Source organism: Peromyscus leucopus, unplaced genomic scaffold (genome assembly GCF_004664715.2).
Source record: "Peromyscus leucopus breed LL Stock unplaced genomic scaffold, UCI_PerLeu_2.1 scaffold_299, whole genome shotgun sequence".
Taxonomy (NCBI): Eukaryota; Metazoa; Chordata; class Mammalia; order Rodentia; family Cricetidae; genus Peromyscus; species Peromyscus leucopus.
In genome coordinates this window covers 157,119-180,226 of record NW_023505177.1, presented here as the reverse complement: position 1 = coordinate 180,226, position 23,108 = coordinate 157,119, and the positions used below count along the sequence as shown (strand labels likewise).

Below are 23,108 nucleotides of genomic sequence, written 5' to 3'. Positions count from 1 at the left end.
CATCCCGCCCCCCCCCCCATAAGATGTGTGCATTTCCTCTCAACGCCACATTCTGTGGCATCACACTGTTATACCTTGGAAACAGCGACAGTGGAGATATTTACACCGTGGAAATTGGCAAGCACTGAGAACCAGGGTGCTTTGTGCTGACGGTTGGTTGTTAGCACATGCCGCTCTACTCCATTTCAACCTGCAAGCATTGTGATGGTGTCTTGACTCTCTTCCTCTCCGGCAACTTCATTTCTGTATGTGAAAACTTAAAATTCCAACTTCATGTTCTTGGATCACAACTCCATGCCTTCTCAGCTCCTTCACATTATAGCAAAAGTCAATTCTGAACATGCCTGCATTTTAAAAAGAACGCCCCTGAGTAGTTGCATCCTCTCTCTATTTCTTCCATATTTGAGCTTTTTGGTTTATCATCCAGACCATTCTGGATAATGGCCTCTGCTTCTGCCTCATTGCTCTTACTGAAATGCCAACTGTCACTTGGTCCAATCTTATTTCCTTCTCTGGAATCTCTGGGTGGCCCTTAAATCTGGAAATGGAAATATAATAGCATTTAGTGCATATTAATAAACCACCTCTGCTCTGTGTCAAAGATAAACAATATATTTTTGCCCTAAAGGTATAAAAACACCTGCAGACTGTTTTGTGTGTTGTGTTTTTTCCTTGACAGCCTCCTCTGGAAAGGGAACAGCTGCAGCTGCTTTACACATCTTTTATTTCCATGACACTGTTGGCGGCATTTCCCCTTTCTCCTGCATATGACTGAAATGCCGTGCCTTTGATCAATTTTGTTTTTATGGCAAGTTTTGCAGCTGTGTTAAATCTGTTTTTTTTTTTTTTTTGTCAGAGGGCATCAATTTGTATTCTAAAAACACAAAAGATACTTTACTGCAAAGGAGACAAACAAAAGGTCCTTCCTAGCAAAACTCTGAGACATATGACTTGCTTTATGTGCCAATGGCCATAGCAATGAGTTTTAATGTCATCTTATTTAAAAAAAAAAAAACAAAAAAACAAAAACCAGTCCTTGACTGGCCTTCCCTTGCCCTTTCTCAGGCTGGCTTGCTTTGTTCGTTCATTTAACAAATATTGGCTGAGCATCGCTGTGTGCCAGGCATTCATCTAGGCACTGGGAAGAATCTGATAGAGCAGACAAGGTCTCTGCTCTCAGGGAGCCGGTACCAGGGGCAGCGACTGGGAGAGGCAGACCAGTGAGACATATGAGGATGCTGATTTCAGAGTGGGAAATCCTCCACAGGACATGAGGCAGGTTGGGTTGATGGAGAGCGACCCATGACGCTGTGGTCCATACCTCTGGGGCCACGTGTATCTGACCCGGGCCATCATCTGGTACCACAGCTCCTTTCCCCGCCAATTCCCAAAGGACACAAATCTCTTGACCGGTCTCACTTACTTACAGACGGTAGTTACATACATCTAAATGGATCTCCTCTGTCATCACACAAAATAGAAATGCCAAGGACCAGGACCAGTGCCTGGCCCAAGTCAGTGGGATGGTATGAGGCCTGAGGGACTCTGAGTAAGTCCTTGACATGAACTTCTGGGCTGTATATTGGCATTCATGGGCTGTGAGGCTATTATGTTTTGTCTTCATTGAGACATTTGTTCATAATTGCCATATTGAAATACTTGTCTTGTACTTCAGCTAAATTGCTTTTTTTTTTTTTTTTTTTTTTTAGCACATATCAGAAGAGGTGCTGGTTTCCAGAGGAGGCATGTTGTCTTGGTTGTTCGTGTTTATGTTTCTGCACTGGGATCTAGGCATCTGGAGCTGTGACATTCGTGTGTTTCTTTGCGTAGATAATCTGGTCTCCCCTTCGAGGCATGGGTGTTTGGTTGTTTGGCTGCTGTTACTCTAATCTGGCAGGTTGTGGACCAGCAGAATCACACTGGGTTTTCAGTCTGAAGCCACTCGGGTTCTGTGTTCAGACTCTAACTGGTCCCGGATCTGACGTTCTGGTTGGAACTCTGGGTTCATACGCCGCGCAGTCCCAGATCAGTGAAGAGGTGAGGTGGATGGGCTATCAGAGAAGGGAACTGACGCTGGAGGTCTCAAGTGAGCTGTGAGGTCTGACTCCACCAAAGGGATGCAGATGGGCTGGGAGGGGGTGAGGTGGGTAACAGTGTTGGACTAGGGGTACTCCGGAGAGGTCAGAACAGAGGAGGGAAAGACGAGCACAGGCAGGTCGGTACCTGGGTCCCTGCCAAGTGTTGTCAGTGGCTGTGGGGCTCCTAGGGGACATCAGGTCTACAGTCTGAGTGTGACTGGTCATCGACTCTATACTGAGAGTCCCCAACCTAGATGTACTTCTCGAGTTCCAGTCACATGTGGCCTGTGGATCTGTGGGCTCAGTGTCCAGTTACGTATTAGTTCTGTCAGCTGCTGGACAAATGCCTGACAGCCAGTTCAGGGTGGAAAGGATTGTTTCCGTGTGCTGTTCGTCACCCCAGGGAGGTCACAGGAGCCCGAGGCAGCTGGTCCCACAGCATCTGCACAGAGAGAAGAGAGATGAATGTTCACTTTCTCCCTTTTATTCAATCTGGGCCCCAGCCCATGGGTGGTGTCACCAACACTGAGGGCAGATCTTACTTCCTCCATTAAACTTCTCTGGAAATACACTCACAGGCATACCTAGAGATGTGTTTCCATGGTGATTATAAATAGAGGCGAGATGACATTGAAGGATTAGCCACCGTAGTTGGCATCTCAGTTTCTACAGATTCTTCCACCCCCTTTCCCAACTTGTGACCTGGTTTCCCATCTCAGCAAGTGACGGTGCTGTCTTCCAAGGCTCTTCCCCAAACTTACCCTTGACTCTTCTGACCCAGTTGGTCACTGAATCTTTTATTTCTGTGGACAACTATAACTATGTCTTGAACTCTTCACCTCTCTCTACCCCACTGGGGCGGCTAGTGGCTAGAAGTTAAGGAGCAGGTCCACCAAGAGAGAAGGAAGTGAAGATGTTTAACTGAGCTTTCTCAGAAAAAATGACAAGCTGGAATGGTGGTGCATGCCTATAATCTCAGCATTCTGGCACCAAGGCAGAGGGATTCCAAGTTTGAGGCAAGCCTGGGCTACATAGTAAGATGTATTAAAAAACTAAATAATAATAATAATAATATATTATATAATTATATTATTATTATTATTATTATTATTATTATACTTTCTTATTTGTCTTCACAACAGCTCTCCAAGGCTTCGGACTTTAGCCCGAGGTTTATCTCCTGCATACTTGAGATTTGGTGGAACCAAGACGGACTTCCTTATTTTTGATCCCAAGAAGGAACCAACTTTGGAAGAAAGAAGTTACTGGCAATCTCAAGTCAACCATGGTAAACCCTTGAAAAGATTATATGTCGTAGTTAACCTGTACCAGTCATGAGAATGTTTAGAGAAAAGTGTTATTGCTCAGACCTGACCATTAGACAGGTAGAGGACCCAAGGGAACGAGGAAACTGTGGGCGCCTTTCCTCCTCTGATGATTTCATAACTATGGAGCCTTCCAGAAGAGCGTACTGGGCAGGACTGGGGGTTATAAACAAACAGTGCTGGTCACTGAAAATAGTGGGTTGGAGGAACACATGGGTAGAAACAGGGTCAGATTGGAGAGTATTTATAGGTAACAACATAGCAATAGACTGAAGCCCATTATTATGTAAGGAGAATGGAAGAAAGGTCGAACAAAGGAACTCAGGAGAAAACTTTCACTTGAGCATGGTTTGATTCACCGGGTGCTGGGTCTCAGCTTCACTGACTGTCCCTATCGCCAGGATGAGTTTGAGTGGTGGGGTCTCAGGGCTCCAACCTTAGACTCTGTCCTTAGCAAGCTTTCAGATGGTTCTAACATGGGAAGTGTGTGAACCTCACCTGAGACACCTGCCCTTTGCTGGTCCAAGACCTTCAGAAGTGCTGTGTGACATCAGATGTCTGCTAAACCGTTATCCGAACAATTGTATTTTTGTCTTCACGCCTTAAGAGGTGTTGTATTTTTCTTGTTAGCAACGAGCATTAGTTAGTTCGTACATACTTTTGACTCACTTTCTCCAGTGAAAGTTCAGAGCAGTAGTCAGGATTGGTAAACCGGAGTGAGTAGAAAAAGCAGAAGGAAGAAGACGAGGCCTCTTAATAGTAAGTTCCCGGAGTTTGCCCCTGCTCCTGCCCACCAGACACAGCAGCCTGAGCCTCTTTTTTGCCACTTGCCATTTTCTGCAATATAATTTTATGGGACGCCTATATCTACCTCACTTTTCCTCATCCTGGGGGCAGTGAGGGCTCCCTGGATCCCAAGCTCCTGAGACACCCTTTGTGAGCACTGCCTGAAGAAAGCCAGTCACAGAAGACAGGGAGTCATCAGCCAGTCCCAGCGGTTCTGCCAAGCAAGCACCCCTGTTATGATAAAACAGTGCAGGTTTCCTGGGGGAGGTGGGGTGGCTCCCAGGCACACCCCGTGGTTCCAGAAGTTTGGACAGTACCAGCCTTCAAGGGAGAACAGTCAGTAATTTACCGGTTTGGACTCATTAGCTCTAATTCATCACAGAAGAAGTCACTACAAAGCAAATACCGTCCAGGTATAGCATCTTTCTATGTGTTTTGATTTTTTTTTTTTAATGTGTACGGGCATTTTGCCTACATGTAAGTATGTTCACCATATGTGTGCCTGGTGCCTGAGGAGGTCAGAGATGGGTTGGGTCCCCTGGAACTGGAGTTACAGACAACTGTGAGCCACCAAGTGGGTCCTGGGATTTGAACCCAGGTCTTCTGCAAGAGCACCAAGTGCTCTTAACTGCTAAGACACCTCTCCAACCTTGTTTGTTTTGTTTTTAAGGCGGAGTCTTGCTGTGTAGCCAAAGCTGGCCTCAGATTGGTGCCAATCCTCCTGCCACAGCCTCCCACGTGCCGAGATGCCAAGTGTGTGCTATCACAGCCAGCTGTGTTTTGAAAACAAGCTTCATTTTTGAGCTGAATTCTGACCTCTCCATCCAATTCTCTGATAAGTTTAAGCTACTGAGGGATCTCCGAATTAGTAAACCATTTGAAATCATGCCCAGTGCTCCATGTCAGTATACACCCAATGTTTCTTTCTTTCTTTTCTTTTGGTTTTGTTTGTTTGTTTGTTTGTTTTGAGACAGGGTTTCTCTGTGTAGTTTTGGTGCCTTTCCTGGAACTCGCTCTGTAGACCAGGCTGGCCTCGAACTCAAAGAGATCCGTCTGGCTCTGCCTCCCGAGTGCTGGGATTAAAAGCGTATGCCACCACCGCCTGCACCCAATGTTTCTTAAGGAAATTGCCCCCTGGTTGTTTTCTTGGTAGCCGTGAACTAGCCAACACATGTGGCACATGTAACAATACAACTTTCTCTGGTCTTGTACTTGATAACCAGAAACTTAACCACCTCCTTCAGCTACCTAACAGCTGACTAAACGTCCAGGCTGGGTTTCAACCTTGTCACTGTGAAAATGGTGACCCTGAGCGCTCTCTTCCTCTTGCAGATGTCTGCCGGTCTGAGCCCGTCTCTGCTGACGTGATGAGGAGACTCCAGGTGGAATGGCCCTTCCTGGAGCTGTTGTTGCTCAAAGAACAGTACCAAAGAGAGTACAAGAACAGCACCTACTCACGTAAGAAACCAAGCGCCTGCCGGAGTTCTAGCCACAGGCCTGTCGGAGGGTCCGCTCTCGGGCTTTACTGACTCCTGCAGCAACGTATAAAGCTGTGCAGTACTTCAGTTCTATTGAGAGAGAACGAGGAGTCGGGGAGCCGGGGGAGAGGATATGGCTCAATTGGTAAGGTGCCTGCCACCCAAGCTGAGGACCCCCAGAATCCCCAGCTTTCTCATAAAAGCTGAGTATGTGTTTTTTATGTGAGTGAGCTCAGGACTGAGACAGGTGGATCCCCTGAACTGACTGGCCAGCTACTCTGGTCAGATAGAGTTTCAGGTTCAGTGAGAGACCGTATCTCAGAAAACTAAAGCGGGGACTGTCATCATTAAGAGCCGTTAAGGTGGCTCAGTGGTTAAGACACTGGCTGCTCTTCCAGAGAACTGGGGTTTGATACCCAGCACCCACATGGGTCACCAGAGTTTTCCCAGGGCCTGCCCTGAAAAATCCTTCCCAGAGTCCTGGGGAAGGTGCTATGTCCAGCATGGGTTATCTGAGGGAAAAAAATCATGTACACCAGTTTTTTACGTCCGCTTACTTTATTTCTCTATGATAAACTTCTATCTACACAGCCCCAGTTCACTCCAACACTCAGTTCCTCTCTGTCCCTTCATTTTCTGTCCTCTCGTAGCCCTGACTAAGCTCTTACGCTTTCCCTCTCATTTCTCCAGTTTCTCATTTCTTCTCTTCCTACTCTCGTGACCTGACCCAATCCTTATTCTCTACAAAAGATCTGCCTTGTTCCTTTCTCTCCAGTCATGTGACTCTGCCCTACCATCTCCAGAAACTCTCTGCTTGTTCTCTTCTCTGGCCACATGACTCTGCCTGACCAGGAATTCTGCCTCCCTTCACTCACACCTGGCTATGCAAAAAACCCTTTGTTCTGAGTCAAAATGTTCTCCTGAATGCCATTTGGCCAGTCTGGGGAAGGAAAGTCTGAGCTTCATTTGCACAAGAAACAAAGCTATGCATCTACAGTCTGCCTGTCCCCTAGGCTCTGTAGGGGTGTTACCTAGTAGATCAGCAGTAGGTCTGAGAAGCTTATACTTTTTGCCTTTAAGGCTTAGTAGTATATGAGTGCACAAGAATTCATAGCAGAAGACAGCTGATATATTAAAAACTGAATATCGGCCGGGCGTTGGTGGCGCACGCCTTTAATCCAGCACTCGGGAGGCAGAGGCAGGCGGATCTCTGTGAGTTCGAGGCCAGCCTGGGCTACCAAGTGAGCTCCAGGAAAGGCACAAAGCTACACAGAGAAACCCTGTCTCAAAAAAAAAAAAAAAACTGAATACCATCAAATATTCCTTGATATTTGACTTTCCTTGAAGAATTTCCTTGACCCTTCTAGGTATAGCTTTATTATATACAGCTGAATCTCTATTACATATACTTGTGGCCCACAGCAATGGGTGATTCACAACTGTCTGTAACTCCAGTTCCAGGGGACCTGACACCTTTTCTACCTTTGTGGACGCCAGGTACCCATATGGTGCACATACATACATTCAGACAAAAACACCTATACACATAAAGTAAATAATTTTTTTTACTGTTTTATTTGCTGTTATTTGTGATGGGTGGTAGCAATTTAAAAAAAAACCCTAAGTGGATGAAAAACAGAGAAAGGCACTCAAATGTCGACCTCTGACCTCCATAAGCATGTGCATACACATACACTACACACATGAACACACTTGCATGTACATACACAGAGTTAAGGAGAGAGTCTGGCATGTAGCTCAGTGCTAGAGCACACTGAGCATGTGTGAGGCTCTGGCTTTAATAACCAGCATCAAGAGAAGAAGAAAATTCATGAAAGTCCTTGAACCCAAAGCTTGTGTGGCTTTTTCCTGACTTATGACTTTGTCAGCCGGCCACAGAGTGGGATTCAGAATGGGAGTTGAGACGTGAATATAGTCTTCATGCAAAAGTAAAAACCAGAAGTGTAACATATAAAACTCACCCACACTTCCTCACTCTTCTGTTTCTCCTTTCAGAAGTATGGAAAAATCCCCCATGGGTTGAAAACTCTGATCTGAAAGTCCAAAATTTGAAATCCTCCAAAATCCACTGTTTTGAGTCTTGGTTGAATTAGAGATGTGCAGTTGGTAAAGATTACAATACTCTCAAATCGAAAACACATGTAGATTGTAAAACTCTCTGGATCCAAACATTCCAGATAAATATTTGACCTATCTGTGTTAAGATCAACCATGTAAGTCTATTTAATGGGCAATAGGGATTTATTAAGATATCAATTGAGGAAATACACTCACGAATACAGAACGAAGTAGACAGCTTAAGTTGTCCTCTGATCTGACCAGTAGCAAATCCACCTGGCAGTTTGATCACAAAATCCTGCCTAGCCATTGGCCAATCAGCTTTTCATTAACAATGAGAGCAATACATACTTAAATATACAAGACTGTTCCACAGCACTCTTGTTCTCATCTGTGAGAGAGGTGAACCTACATGACTCCGGTGGCAGATTTCTGATCCAGAGAACTTTCTACATCGCTCTTTGAAATATGCAAGTGATCATGGGTGTAATTACTGCAATTGAGGTACAGGGTTGGGCGCCATGAACCCACCATAGAGTAGCTCAAACCAACAGGCTGCCGCTAACTTGAGAGAGACAACTAGGAAGCTGTTTTTAGCTCCGTTTTAGAATCTTTTTTCTTCAGGTTTTAAGTGGAAACTCTTGACCCACGTTGGGCGCCATTTTCAGCTAGAGTTTTCCTGCCTGGCCCACAGTCAGGACAAATCTTTGTCACCCGCCAGTCCCACAGCCGCTCAGACCCAACCAAGTAAACACAGAGACTTATATTGCTTACAAACTGTATGGCTGTGGCAGGCTTCTTGCTAACTGTTCTTATATCTCAAATTAACCCATTTCTATTAATCTATAAGTTGCCATGTGGTTTGTGCTTACCAGTATCTTAACATCTTCTCATGGCGGCAGCTGGCAGCGTCTCTCTGCCTCAGCCTTCCACTTCCCAGAATTCTCCTCCTGGTCACGCCTATACTTCCTGCCTGGCTACTGGCCAATTTACTAACCAATCAGACAACACATTTGCCATACAGAACATCCCACAGCGCTAGGCTGCAGTGGACTCCAGTGTCGGGTGTACACTTTTGCTAAGTGCTAAGGGCCACATTCGATCTTTGGTCTACGTGGATTACTAAGAACCGTGGTAGAACAGCCAGCACAAACCCCGTGTGCAGATAGGCAACACTTGTCACAGCTGTTTGGACCTCATAGGAGAGAGTGTGCAGGTTCGTGTGTGCTCTGTGATCCCAAGCTCAAGGCTGTCCCAAACCGAGGCTGTAAGACCCACTGGAATGCTAGGTGGCTGCGCTCAGAGTTTCTTAATCCCTGTGAGGGTCACTCCTTGCTGACTGGCCACAGTGCTGTGGAAGTCAGTGACACAGCAAATATGCTCGCTGGAGTTGTGCCACTCAGGGCCTTTGTCAGCAGCGTTGAATCTTAGGCTCTGCTGTGGTGACTATGAAAGGATTCGAGCCAAGGACTTGGGAGCCGAACAAAGCCAAGCCGCTTCTAAGGAGGAAGTTTTGACATTAACCCAATAGAGTGGTATTTCTTTCTTTCTAGACTAGAGGAGTTCCTGAGTGGATTTCTGCTGAAGAATGATTGGAGAATTTACATGATAACCACAGAGGCTTAGTATGCCTACGATATCCAATTCAAAGACCACACTTACAGTTATATTGTTGAGGCTGGGAGAGATGGCTCGATGATGAAGAGCACTGGCTGCTCTTCCAGAGGTCCCAGGTTCGATTCCCAGCACCACCTGGCAGCGCTCAAACATCTGTAATTCCTTTTCAGGAAATCTCATAACTGTTTGTGTCCTCTGAAGGCATTGCATGTGAGTGGTGGTACATAGACATGCATGCAGGCACTCAAGCACATAAAATAAAAACAAAAGTTTAGAAACTTAAAATTGTATTGTTGACAGTCTCAAAACACAAATAGAAAGCTACAATCCAAACCCTTAGGAGATGGAGGCAAAAGAATTAGAGGTTCAAGGTCATCCTAAGCTATTTAGTGAGTCTGAGTCCTAAGTAGAACCCAGGCTTCCTGCATGCTAGTCAACTACTCTACCAACTGGGCTATGTCCCCAGCCCAGGCTTTTCTTTTTTGATCTGCCTGTTCACTGTGTCGTTGCTGAGGCATAATGACAGCCATTTATTAGGAATGGGATTACTTTGACTAAAAATATAAAGAAAACTCGTGAAAAGTGAGCCTGGGGGTAGTCTTCGCTGTGGTGCCGACATAACTAACAACCACCATTTTTCTTTTAGGAAGCTCAGTGGACATGCTGTACAGCTTTGCGAAGTGCTCAGGGTTAGACCTGATCTTTGGTCTAAATGCATTACTAAGAACGCCAGACTTGCAGTGGAACAGCTCCAACGCTCAGCTGCTGCTGGACTACTGCGCTTCCAAGGGTTACAACATCTCCTGGGAACTGGGCAACGGTATGTACCCGGGAGCATCTCACTCATAAAGGAATTCCCGCACTGTTCTTTTTCCTGTTTTGATATCCTTTTCCATGTTAGTAAATAAACTTCTCCCTAGACACAGCCATGCAGTTGCTCAACAGTGGAGCTGCATCAGCAGAAAGCTCCTCTGAATCCCAGAGCCTACTGATAATCCCAGTTTAGGGGCGTGTGGAGTGTGTGTGTGTGTCCAGTCAGGTGTCTTCCGTTGTCAGTATCCACTTTGTTTGAGGCAGGGTCACTTACTGAACTTAGAATTCAATGATTAGCTTAACTGGAAGGCACTGAGCCCTGGGATGCCTGTCCCTGCCGCCCAGCAGTGGGCTTATAGGCATACTACATGCCAAGCACTCTGTGTGGATGCTGGAGATACGAACTCAGGTCCCTTTGTTTTCCACAGGCAAGCACTGTGCTGATAGATCCATCAACCTCACCTTTGTATTGGTGGTGGTGATTACGTTTTCCTTAAGAAAAAAAAATTGTGTGTTGAGCCAGGCACTGGTGGCTCACACCTTTAATCCCAGCACTCAGGAGGCAGAGGCAGGAGGATCTCTGTGAGTTCAAGGTCAGCTTGGCCTACAAATCCAGTTTCAGGACAGCCAGGACTGTTACACAGGGAAATGCTGTCTCAAACACTGCCCTCCCCAAAAAAATTGTGTATTGTTATTAAGTGTGTGATGGGGAAGGTCATGGGCCACAGTGCACACGTGTAGAGGTCAGAGGACAATTTTGTGGTATTGGTTTTCTCCTTCCACCTCTCCAAGGGTTTGTGTGAGAAATGCTTCACCAGCTGCGCCATCTTGGAGCACATCCTTGTGTTGTTTTTTGAGGTTAAAAAAAAAAACCTGCTGGAGTCCCCAGCCTCCCCAGCTCCCAGCTCCCAGCTCCCCTTGGGCTTTGCAGACTTTAAACTTACTGTGCTTAGCAAACTGAACTCGGCGAAACTGTGAGGGTGGCAGTTGATTCTCCCCTTCCCTCCCTTTCGGTGTTTTCTTAGCTTGTCAGGTGACCTCCATGTGGTGGTTTGAATGAGAAATGGCCCCCATTGGCTGAGGCATGTGTACAACTTGGCCCCCTATTGGAAGAACTGTTTGTGGAGGGTAGTGCAGTCTTGCTAGAGGAAGTACGTCACAGGGAGCTGGATCTGAGGGTTTATAGCTGCACCCCACATTCAGTCTCTGTCTCTCTGTCTCTCTGTCTCTCTCTCTCCCTCCCTCTCCCTCCTCTCTCTCTCTCTCTCTCTCTCTCTCTCTCTCTCTCTCTCTCTCTCTCTCCTCCCCTCTCCCTCCTCTCTCTCTCTCTCTCTATCCCTCTATCCCTCTCTCCCTCTCTCCTTGCTTTCTATGTGATCTCTCAGCTTCACATCTCAGCTGGCCACCTACTGCCATGGCTCCTCTCTGGAACCATAAGACAAAAGAGATTATTTCTTCCACAAGTTGCTTTCTGTTATTGCAACAAAAATAGCAAATACGCTCCAATCCCCATGCCGCCTCCACTGTATGCTCAAGCTGTCTAGAGGCTTCCAGTATAGATTATAGGTAGTTGTGAGCCACCAGGGGGTCCAGGTCATATGGAAGAGCAGCCAATGTTCTTAACTGTTGAGTCATCTCTCCAGTCCCAAGGAACTTATAAGTTCTAATACGCTAATGATTAGTCAGATTTATTTAAAATATATTTGTAAGAATTTCCCATACATCAAGCAATATAGCTAAATATGAAGTACAACAATAAAATGCAGTCATTTAATGAGCACATGCTGTTTAGGACAGGCACTGTTCTGCACATAAATTCTCCTCCCTGCCCATTCTATTTCTTTCTTGTTTTTTTTTTTTTAAGTGTGTGTGTGTTGTGTGTGTGTGTGTGTGTGTGTGTGTGTGTGTGTGTGTACATGCTTGTGTGTAGCTGGAGTTTTCCTGGACCTGTCTGGCCCACGGTCAGGACAAATCTCTCTTACCTGTCAGTGCTGTAGCCGCTCAGACCCAACCGAGTAAACACACAGAGACTTATATTGTTTTACACACTGTATGGCCGTGGCAGGCTTCTTTGTTATCTAGTTCTTCTATCTTAAATTAACCCATTTCTATTCGTCTATACTTTGCCACATGGCTCGTGGCTTACCAGTACCTTACATCTTGCTTGTCATGGTGGCGGCTGGCAGTGTCTCTCTGCCTCAGCCTTCCACTTCCCAGAATTCTCTTCTCTGCTTGTCCCGCCTATACTTCCTGCCTGGCTACTGGCCAATCAGCATTTTATTTATACAGAGTGATATCCACAGCACTTGTGTGCTTGTGGTCACATGCATGAACATGCAAAGGCCAGAGAACACCCTAAAGTGTCCTTCCTTGGGTGCCTTCTACCTTTTTGTGTATGTGAGAGACTTGGTCCCTCATTGGGCTGGAACTCACCTTGTAGACTAGGCTAGCTGGAGAGCACGTCCAGAGATCATCCCATCTCTACCTCTCCAATGCTGGGTTCACAAGTGGGCCACCATATCTGAGGATCCTGTCTTGGGTCCTCCAGCTTGCATGGCGGTACTCTACAATTGAGATATCTTCCTAGCCCCTCTTTTTCCTTTGTTCTTTGTGGACAAATAAATAAATCAGGCTCGAAATACTGTCCATAAACTGTTTTCCAAAGGCCCATTGGTTTAACATCTCTATTATTAGCTTCAATTTGTTTACTCCCTCCTTGTGCCATAATTAAAATATTTATGTTTCTAAACTCTCTTCTTTATTAACTATGGGGGGGGGGGTGTCTTACCTTCCTTGACTCTTTTTTTTTTTTTTAATGTGCATTGGTGTTTTGCCTGCATGTATGTAAGAGTGTTGGATTCCCGGGAACTGGAGTTACAGACAGTTGTGAGTTGCCATGTGGATGCTGGGAATTGAACCAAGGTCCTCTGGAAGAGCAGCCAGTGATCTTAAACACTGAGCCATCTCTCCAGCCCGCTTTTCTTGACTTTTGATTCCAGGTTTGTAGTTTGAAAACTGTTGCTGTATGGTTGTGTTTAAAGAATGTTTAAGTAAGAGGTGAACATGAGAATTGCTGTCTTCCAGAGCCCAACAGTTTTCTGGAAGAAAGCTCACATTTTCATCGATGGGCTGCAGTTAGGAGAAGATTTTGTTGCGTTGCATAAGCTTCTACAAAAGTCAGCTTTCAAAAATGCGAAACTCTATGGTCCTGACATTTGGTCAGCCGCGGAGGGAAGACAGTTAAGCTGCTGAGAAGGTAGGACTTGGGGGATGCACAACTGTTTTCTCCCCGGCTCCTCCTCCTTCTTCCTTGTTTGTTTGTTTGTTTGTTTGTTTGTTTGTTTGGGACAGGGCCTCTTTATGTAGCCCTGACTCTCCCAAACTTTACTGTGTATTCCAGGCTGGCTTAGAACTCAGAGATCCACCTGCCTCTGCTCCTGAGTGCTGGAACTAAAGGTGTGAGCCACCACATTCCAGTGCCTTATTATTTTTTTTTTTTAAATGGTGAAAAAAGAATGTGTACTTAAAAATTAGCCCTCTGAACTCAGTTTAGATGATCCCAACATCCAAAGCATCTTTGGGGAGGCAGTCGAGAATGTGCCCTTCTATTAGGCCTGGCCAGGGTATTGCCTGGGGCCATTTCAATGTCCTAGAGTTTCCTCTCAGCCTGTTTGATTTCCCTTTTGTTGGTCTTAACCTAAACAACGAACTAGAGTGTGTTGATGACTTCTATTTTTTCCCATTGCTGACTCAGTGGTCAGGGAAAATGAAAATGATAGCCTAGAGGTCCAGCTTGTTTTTTCCTGGGGGATGCTCTTGCAGAGGCATTTGGGTTGCCTCTGGAACTGTGGGGCTTTGGGCCGTAGAAGGTGGGTAATGGGCACCTCTTCTTTATGTGGCTATGGGTGCCTGTCAGCACTGCCTTCTTGGCTTTCAATGGCCTTGATTTTGACTTCAGCTCTGAGAGGGACAGGACCTTGTTTGCTTTTGGTGCCCTCTTGGCAAAGAAGCAAAACCACTTTTCTTGGAGATAAACGGTCCTTTTCTGGTGGAGAATCCCCTGTGCTCTACATTATTAAACAGTTCACTGTTATATTGTTTACCAAAAGAGGAAACATTGGCTTAAAATTCCAAGGATATGATTAGGGTGTTTGTGTTGTCTGAGACTCACATCACAGTGAGTCATTCCAGGGCATGAAGCTCTTCTGAAATTTGCATATGCTTGTTTGAGGGTAGGTGACCCCATTGTGGAAATTTTTCTCTAGTTTCCTGAAGACTGGCGGAGAAGTGATTGACGCAGTTACATGGCATCAGTAAGTATCCATATTAACTTAATATCCCCATTATTAACTTCCGAAATGCCTCCATGATATAGTTATAGCTAATGGGCTGGAGGATGGCTCTGTGGTTAGAACACTTGCTGCTCTTGCAGAGGACCTGGGCTCACTCACAACAGCCTGGAACTCCATTTCCCCGGGATCCAATACCCGTTTCCAGCCTCTAAGGGCACTACACACATGTAGTGCATCTAAACTCGTGCGAGCACACATTTACACATAAAAACTAAAAATCAGTTGGGTGTGCTGGTGCACATCTTTAATCTAGGTACTCAGAAGATGAAGTGGTGGGTCTCTGTGAGTTTGTGGCCAGCCCTGTCTACACAGTGAGTTCCAGGCCAGCCAAAACTACCTAGTGAGACTTTCTCTAAATAAATAAAGAAATAATTTTTAAAAATATTCTCGAGGTTTGGGAATAGCTCATACCTTTAATCCCAGCACTCAGGAGGGAGAGGCAGGTGAATCTCTGAGTTCGAAGCCAGCCTGGTCTACAGAGCTAGTTCCAAGACAGCCAGGGCTACACAGAGAAACCCTGTCTTTTTTTATGTTTGTTTTGTTTTTGTTTTGATTTTTTGAGACAAAATCTATGAAGCTGTGGAAATCCTGGACCTCTCTATGTAGGCCAGGCTGGCCTTGAACTCTCTATGTAGACCAGACTGGCCTTGAAATCACAGAGATACTAATTGCCAATTTTCAAGAACTTATTTTTGCTCGGCTGCTGATTGACTTTTAAAAGCTCTAGTAATAAACGGGCAGCGTCTAGAACATCTACTGCACAAGGATTTTAATGTTATCAAAACGGAAGTGTAATGTTGTCTTAAACAATGTGGCAGTTACTACAAGGTTGAGGTACATGGCCAACTAAGCCACGAGCCACAGAAGCAGGTAAAACCAGTTGCTGGCAAAGAATAAGTAACGCTGAGTGCTTGTAGCTTTGTCTGTCCCTGCTTAAGGTGGGATAGCTGACGGTGTAGTTACTCGGAAAGAACGGCCCCTTCCCGCGTTAGCTCCTCTCTGGAGGGACTTCCGCCTTTTTAAAAACAGCACCAATGAGAAAGAGCAGGAGGAAGAACAAGGTTCAGAACTGACTTTACATCGGGAAGTAAACTGTAAATTCTTTCCGAATAATAGCTACTACTTGAATGGACGTGTTGCCACCAAAGAAGATTTTCTGAGCTCTGACGTGCTGGACACTTTTATTTTCTCTGTGCGAAAAATTCTAAAGGTAATAGTCTTACAAAAATTTTCATCCATACCAGTCTCTGCTTTATAGTCTGATGATGTCTATGGATATATACGTATTGCCATATTTTTTTCTGATTTTAAAGGTTTATTCCTTGGTTTCCTCCTTGGTGTTGGATCTTGTTTAGTTGTGGTGATTAGAAATTAAAATACTTCTAATGGCCTTTCAGTAGAATTAACTGTTATAGACCTTATTTATATTCTTTCTATACCCTACTAGGCCCATAAAAGATAATGGCCAAGACCTAAGTGATTCTAAAGATATCTGTAACTAACAGGATAGACAAGTCTGGAGAGGCAGAGATGCTCACATTCAGCTATGAGGTGGTTGACTTGTTTGCAATGATTGTGGAACTCTTCTTGTCCCCCAGGTGACTAAGGAAATAAGACCCGGCAGAAAGGTCTGGCTGGGAGAAACAAGCTCTGCCTACGGTGGGGGAGCACCCTTGTTATCCAACACCTTTGCTGCTGGCTTCATGTGAGTGATGCTGTACAGGCTTTGGGCTCGGATTCCAGCTCTTTCCATCCCCTAATGTCAGCCAAAACCCACTTTCGAACACATATCGTCTGTGACAGAACCCTAAAACTTTGTGCCAGGTCTTACAAAAAGAAAGTAATTTTCCAGGCTCAAGAGATGGTTCGGTGGTTAAGAACAGTGCTACACTTCCAGAGGACCGGGGTTCAAGTCTCAGCACTGACATGGTGGCTCCCAACCATCTGTAACTCCAGTTCCAGGAGATCCAATGCCCTCTTCCAGTCTCCACAGGCACCAGGCATGCACCTGGTGCACAGACATACAAGCAGGCAAAACACTCCTACACCTTTTATCTAAAATGGTCTGCTAAACCTTGTCAGACATCTTTAAATTGGTGTCCTGCAGAGTCCAGCTCCAGAGGACGGGGTCTGAAGATGGGTGGATGCAAGAGCAGTGAGGGAGGAGTCAGACACAAGACTCTTCTTAGTTTCATTTTAGGAGAGACGGACAGAGAGGAAGCGCATCTCGGTGTGGCTTGTCCTCCTCTGACAACCTGTATCTCTCACAGGCTTTATTTATACACAAAATCATTTCCTCACAGACTTTAATCATTGCTGACAAAGTCTTTTCATGGTACAGACATTCTATAAAGTCTTCTGTGATTACATAGGCTTATCAAGTAAAAGAAACAAAACAAGCAAACGGCAAATTTCATGAGAACTAAAATTGAACATTATGATAAAATCAATTCTTTTTAACTCACTATCCTTTTCCTTAACATTGGTGTTGTAAAGCCTTGTGGTTACAGAAAAGCTAGACAGGATGTCTCTATTTTAAGTTTGACTAAGTTAACTGATCAGAAGTTATTTCCTACCACATTGTTATTCTATAAGTCTACTGTAAGGAATATTTTGATCTTTCTGCAGAAATCTAATTCCCCAGTCCTTGTTCAAATTCTTTCTTTTCTATCTGACATAAGTCTACCATCCTTTCCCTTGACCTCTGAAATACCGTCTTCTGCTCTTTATTCTTCCTACAATCAGAGAGGCCCTGGTCTGACAAGGCTGCTCAGGAAGCCAGGCAGCTCACTGAGCCAAGATGTTTCTCTTTGTGTCTCTGCCATAAACTCCTGTTTCAGTTATGGTCTCTATTTTTATCACAATCCTGGAAAGAGTAAAAGAACATCAGGATTCCTAAAGTTGGCCGCGCGGTGGTGACACACAACTTTAATCCCAGCACTCAACAAACAGAAGCAGGGGTTGGGATTAAAGGTGTGAGTTAAAGGGATTTAGCTCAGTGGTAGAGCACTTACCTAGCAAGTGCAAGGCCTGGGTTCAGTCCTCAGCTCGAAAAAAAAAACAAAAAACAAAAAACAAAAAACAAACAAACAAACAAACAAACAAACAAAAACAAAAAAAGAAGCAGAAGCAGGTGGATCTCTGAGTTTGAGGCCAGCCTGGTCTACAGAGTGAGTTCCAGGATAGCCAGAGCTACACAGGAAAACCCTGTCTCAAAAACAAAACAAAACAAACAAAACAAAACAAAACAAAACAAAAGATTCCTAAAAATGCTTACTTTGCCTTCAGGATGTTACCAAGGCTTGATATTAATTTAATAATCAAAAATATTTTCCTTGTCCATACTAGCTTCATATTTCTGGGGCAAAACATAAAAACCTAATGATTCAGTTATAGTTTTGTCAGCTTCTAAAATTTCCCTAAGCCTTTCTTCTTAAATGATTTCTTCTACATCCTATGTCTCATGCTTATTAACACCACTAAGTATTAGGTTGTATAGAAGTAATAGGTTGTACAGAAGACTCAATTTCTTGCATAGCTAATTCTCCCAGGGAATCACCTTAAGTTTTATTCTTAACATCAGCTTTCATAAATATTGTTACATTGTCCCAATTCCAGCCTTCAGTGAGCAGCCCTTAACAGCAAGGAGTTCAAACATTAAACATGTCAAAGACATAGGGAAGAGTTGTGTCGCAAATTCCACCAAGGTCAGTGAAGGGTCAGCCCCAGTCATCCGAGCACCGTGATCGTCGTCAAGCAGCAGCTCCAAGATGCTTGGCACCACCAGGGTCTCCGATCAATAGCCAGCATGAACTGTTGTAGAACGTTTTGGCTGGGCTTGATGGCGCACGTTCGTAATTCTAGCAACTTAGGAAGCTGGGGTAGGGGGACTACCAGTTCAAGATCTGATTGGGCTACAGAGTGAGTTCGAGACCAGGCTGGACAACTAAGCAAGATCTTGTCTCAAAACACAAAGAGTAAAATGAGGCCTCAGTGATAGAGCACTTGCCTTGAATGCTCATAGGCCAAGGTTCAGCCCACAGGAGGATGACAACAATGAGGAGGATGATGAAGAAGAGGACAAAGGGAAGAAAGAAAGAATTATGATGTCCTAAAAAACAGGCCAAAGAATGCCTGTCAATTAGCCTTCTGCCACTGTGAAAAATACTGCGATAAACGATTTCGTAGAGAAAATGTTGACTATGGCTCATTTCAGAGGTCTAAGCCCTTGATCACTTGGTCCTGTTGCCTTTTGGGTCTGTGAAGCAGTATTTTATGGCGAGCCCGTGGTGGAGGAAACTGCTCACCTCGGGGGCGAGTAGAGGCAAAAGAGAAAGGGGGAGGAGCCAGGAGGGCCTGAGACCCTTTGAAGGGCCTACTTCTTCTGGACTAGGCCTTACCATCACACACAAGCACCATCAGCAGAGGCCGGGCTCCAACACCAGCCTTTGGAGGCCGTTTAAGGTCCAGCCTGTAGCAGGGTCCCTTCTCTGGGGAAGCTTGCTCTTTTCCAGGGGTGGAGGCTTGCCTACCATCCCAGCATGTGGAGGCCACAACAGGAGGATCAGGGGTTCACAATGAAGCCCTGTGGGAAAAGAGACAAGGTGGCAAGGGAAGAGGAAGGAAAGGTCGAGGAGGGGAGGGAAGATGTGAAGAGTTCGTCCAGAGTTTTCGGCTCCGAGAATGCTTAATGTGCATAGAGCTGTACTGCAGATTCTCAAGAAGTTTAGCTCTAAAATAGCCATGTCACACTTGAGGGTGAGCCACGAACTTCAGGATTGGCTGGCACACCTCATTGTCCACTGCACAAGCGTGGTTGTTTTACACCAGGGGTTGCTTTATGTGCACCACCTCACTGTCTCCATGCTCTTCATTCTGCTCCTCACTGTCTCCATGCTCTTCATTCTGATCCCCACTGTCTCCATGCTCTTCATTCTGCTCCTCACTGTCTCCATGTTCTTCATCCTGAACCTCACTGTCTCCATGCTCTTCATTCTGAGGCCTCACTGTCTCCATGTTCTTCATTCTGAGCCTCACTGTCTCCATGCTCTTCATTCTGAGGCCTCACTGTCTCCATGCTCTTCATTCTGCTCCTCACTGTCTCCATGTTCTTTATTCTGAGGCCTCACTGTCTCCATGCTCTTCATTCTGCTCCTCACTGTCTCCATGCTCTTCATTCTGCTCCTCACTGTCTCCATGTTCTTCATCCTGAGCCTGTCTTCATGCTCTTCATTCTGCTCCTCACTGTCTCCATGTTCTTCATCCTGAGCCTCACTGTCTCCATGCTCTTCATTCTGAGGCCTACTTGAGACTTTTTTTTCTCATCCATTAGTACTCTTGTTCCCACCATCGTCCTTGCTATAAGTTAGAATAAAACACAAACCCTTCAGTGTTCATGAGGGCTCAGGAATTGAGAAAAGAATGAAGAGTTGCCATTCATTGAAGGTGTTGGAGGAGATGATCATAGTGGTTTGGCTGTGGTTCTGTGTGGCTCATGTTTTGACCACTGTTGACAACTGCCTTCTCTCTAGTCTTCACTGTGTGTGTGTGTGTGTGTGTGTGTGTGTGTGTGGTGTGTCCGCAAACATTGTGGGGTAGAGGAGTGAGGATAACGGAACTGGATAACGAATTGTCTACAGAGGTGGAAATTTGTGCTCCAGAGAAGTTGTCTTGTCCTTCTAGATAGAGCATGTCATTGTATGGTAGGGTGTGTATGTGTACATTTGTGTGTATGTGTGTGTATTGTGTGTGTGTGTGTGAGAGAGAGAGAGAGAGAGAGAGAGAGAGAGAGAGAGAGACTTCCATCACCATCTCATGTGAATGACTTATTTGTAACTAATGCCATTCTTGTAGTTTCCTGTTGATTCCTCCCATTTACAGATGAGCAACTCTATGTGTAATTAGAATGGAATGACTTTGTTTTCCAATCTCAAGAAAGCTCGTGTCACTCTGTCCCAGGTGGCTGGATAAGCTGGGCATCTCAGCCAGATGGGCATAGAGGTGGTGATGAGGCAGGTGTTCTTCGGAGCCGGCAACTACCACCTAGTGGACCAAAACTTCAATCCCTTACCTGTAAGTGACCTCACTTCCTGTGACTGTGAGGAGATGGTGTCTGCTCTGGGCCCTCCTAACCTAGGAGTAGTCAGTCCCCTCCCTCAGTAAAGATGAGCTGGGAGGACCCTTACAGATCATCGTGTGTGTGTGTGTGTGTGTGTGTGTGTGTGTGTGTGTGTGTGAGAGAGAGAGAGAGAGAGAGAGAGAGAGAGAGAGAGAGAGAGAGAGAGAGAGAGAGAGAGATAAGAATCAGGAATCACTTTTAAAATATTGGCCACTTGCCACTTGCTGGGCAGTGGTGGTGCACTGGGCAGTGGCGGTGCATGCCTTTAATCCTAGCATTTGAGAGGCAGATCTCTGAGAGTTCAAGGCCAGCCTGGTCTACATAGTGAGTTCCAGGACAGCCAGAGCTACACATTGAAACCCTGTCTCAAAAAAAATAAATAAATAAATAAAAAAGCAAAAAAATTGATAACGATACTAAAATAAATAAAAATAAAATATGTCCACTAAGAGTGTGGTATGCGTTTATTAAAACGTTTGGATAATGTTTTGCAAAGCAAGTCAAAGCTACAATTGCTGCTCTAGGGCCGGGTGTATCCAGCAGGAAGCAGAGAGACCGACACTAGAGGTTGCTGACTGACCCCCACACAAACTCTATGGTGCACACGTGCCTACACACACACACACACACACACACACACACACACACACACCACACACACACTCACACGCTATAATACACACAGACACAAAGAGAAAGGAAAAAATGCTGTCTAGCTACTGGCCAAGGTTCAGAATTGTTTTATGACATTCAGATGTAACTCCTGCCAATAATCCCACACTTGAGAGGCTGAGGCAGGAGAATCACCATGAGTTCAAGGCCAGCCAGGTTACATGGTATGTTTCAAGCCAGCCTGGGCTACAGAATAAGACCCTGTCTCAACAACAAAAACTATAAAGCCATAAAGCTTGGCTAACTCTACAACATGCCAGGGTTATATATTTGTTTTAAAAACACCATCTAATAATTGACTATTTTATTCATAATCTTCAAGGTATAGGCCAGGTATGGTGGCGCACGCCTTTAAGCCCAGCACTTGGGAGGCAGAGGCAAGGCGGATATCTGTGAGTTCGAGGCCAGCCTGGGCTACCAAGTGAGTTCCAGGACAGGCTCCAAAGCTACACAGAGAAAACCTGTCTCGAAAAAACCAATAAATAAATAAATAATAAAATAAATTAAAAGAAAATAACCAGAGATCTGTTTTCCATCTCTCCCCTGCATGGCAGGATTACTGGCTCTCTCTTCTGTTCAAGAAACTGGTAGGTCCCCAGGCGTTGATGGTGAAAGTGAAAGGGCCCGGACAGCAGCAAACTGCGAGCGTATCTGCATTGCACGAACACCCACCAGTAAGTACGCGGCACACGCTTCCCCCAAACAAGTCAGCCAGTCAGCGGGAGACGTCCTGTCCAGCACCCCGATGCCCTCCAGCTGCGTAAGGATCTGAACTGTGTCGTTTTTCCTTACCCTTTCTTTCTTTGTCTTCATGATGCCAGACTCTAACTCCCAAACCTTCCAGCGGGTCTGGCTAGACGGCTCGGCTGGGGAAGTGCTGTGTGGAAGGAAGCATGAGGGCCTGAGATCCACATCCAGCATCCATGTAGAAAAAGCTGGATGTGGCAGTGCGTCCCTGTAGTCCAGCACTGGGAAGGCGGAGACAAAAGGGTCCCCAGCGTGTGCTGATTGGCCAGTCTCTCTGAATTCGTGAACTCGAAGCCAACGAGAGACCCTGTCTCAAAAAAAAGAAAAAAAAAAGAAAAAGAAAAAAGAAAGAAAAAATAGAGAGCAGCTGAGAAAAACATCTACTGTCGGTCTCTAGTCACCACACACATGAGCACACATTTCACATACAAGAACATGCACACGGGGCTGGAGAGATGACTCAGAGGTTAAGAGAACTGCTTGCTCTTCCAAAGGTCCTGAGTTCAATTCCCAGCAACCATCTGTAATGAGATCTGGTGCCCTCTTCTGACCTGCAGGGATATGTGCAGACAGAATACTGTATACATAATAAATAAATAACTCTTTAAAAAAAAGAAAAGAAAAAAATCCTTCTTTAAAAAAGAACACACACACACAATTGCTTAAACAGGGGCTGGAGATATGGCTCAGCAGGTAAGAGCACTGGCTGAGGGACCCAGGTTCAGTTCCCAGCACCCACATAGTGACTCACAACTATTTGTAACTCTAGTTTTAGGGCATTCAACATTCTGGCTTCGGCAGGCACCAGACACACACACACACACACACACACACACACACACACACACACACACACACTATACATATATGCAGGCAGAACACTCATACACATAAATAAGGTTTTTTAAAAATAAAAAGCCAAGCTGGGCGGTAGTGGCACACCTTTAATCTCAGCACTCAAGAAGCAGAGTCAGGTGGATCCTTGAGATCAAGGCTAGCCTGGTCTACAGGGCAAGTTCCAGGCAGCCAGGGCAAAGAGAAAC

At 45.3% G+C, this 23,108-nt stretch overlaps 1 pseudogene; it reads left to right on the top strand.

Annotated features, from left to right (window-relative positions):
- The window catches only part of LOC114695756, a 35,710-nt pseudogene that overhangs the window by 5,276 nt on the left and 7,326 nt on the right, over nt 1–23,108 (top strand).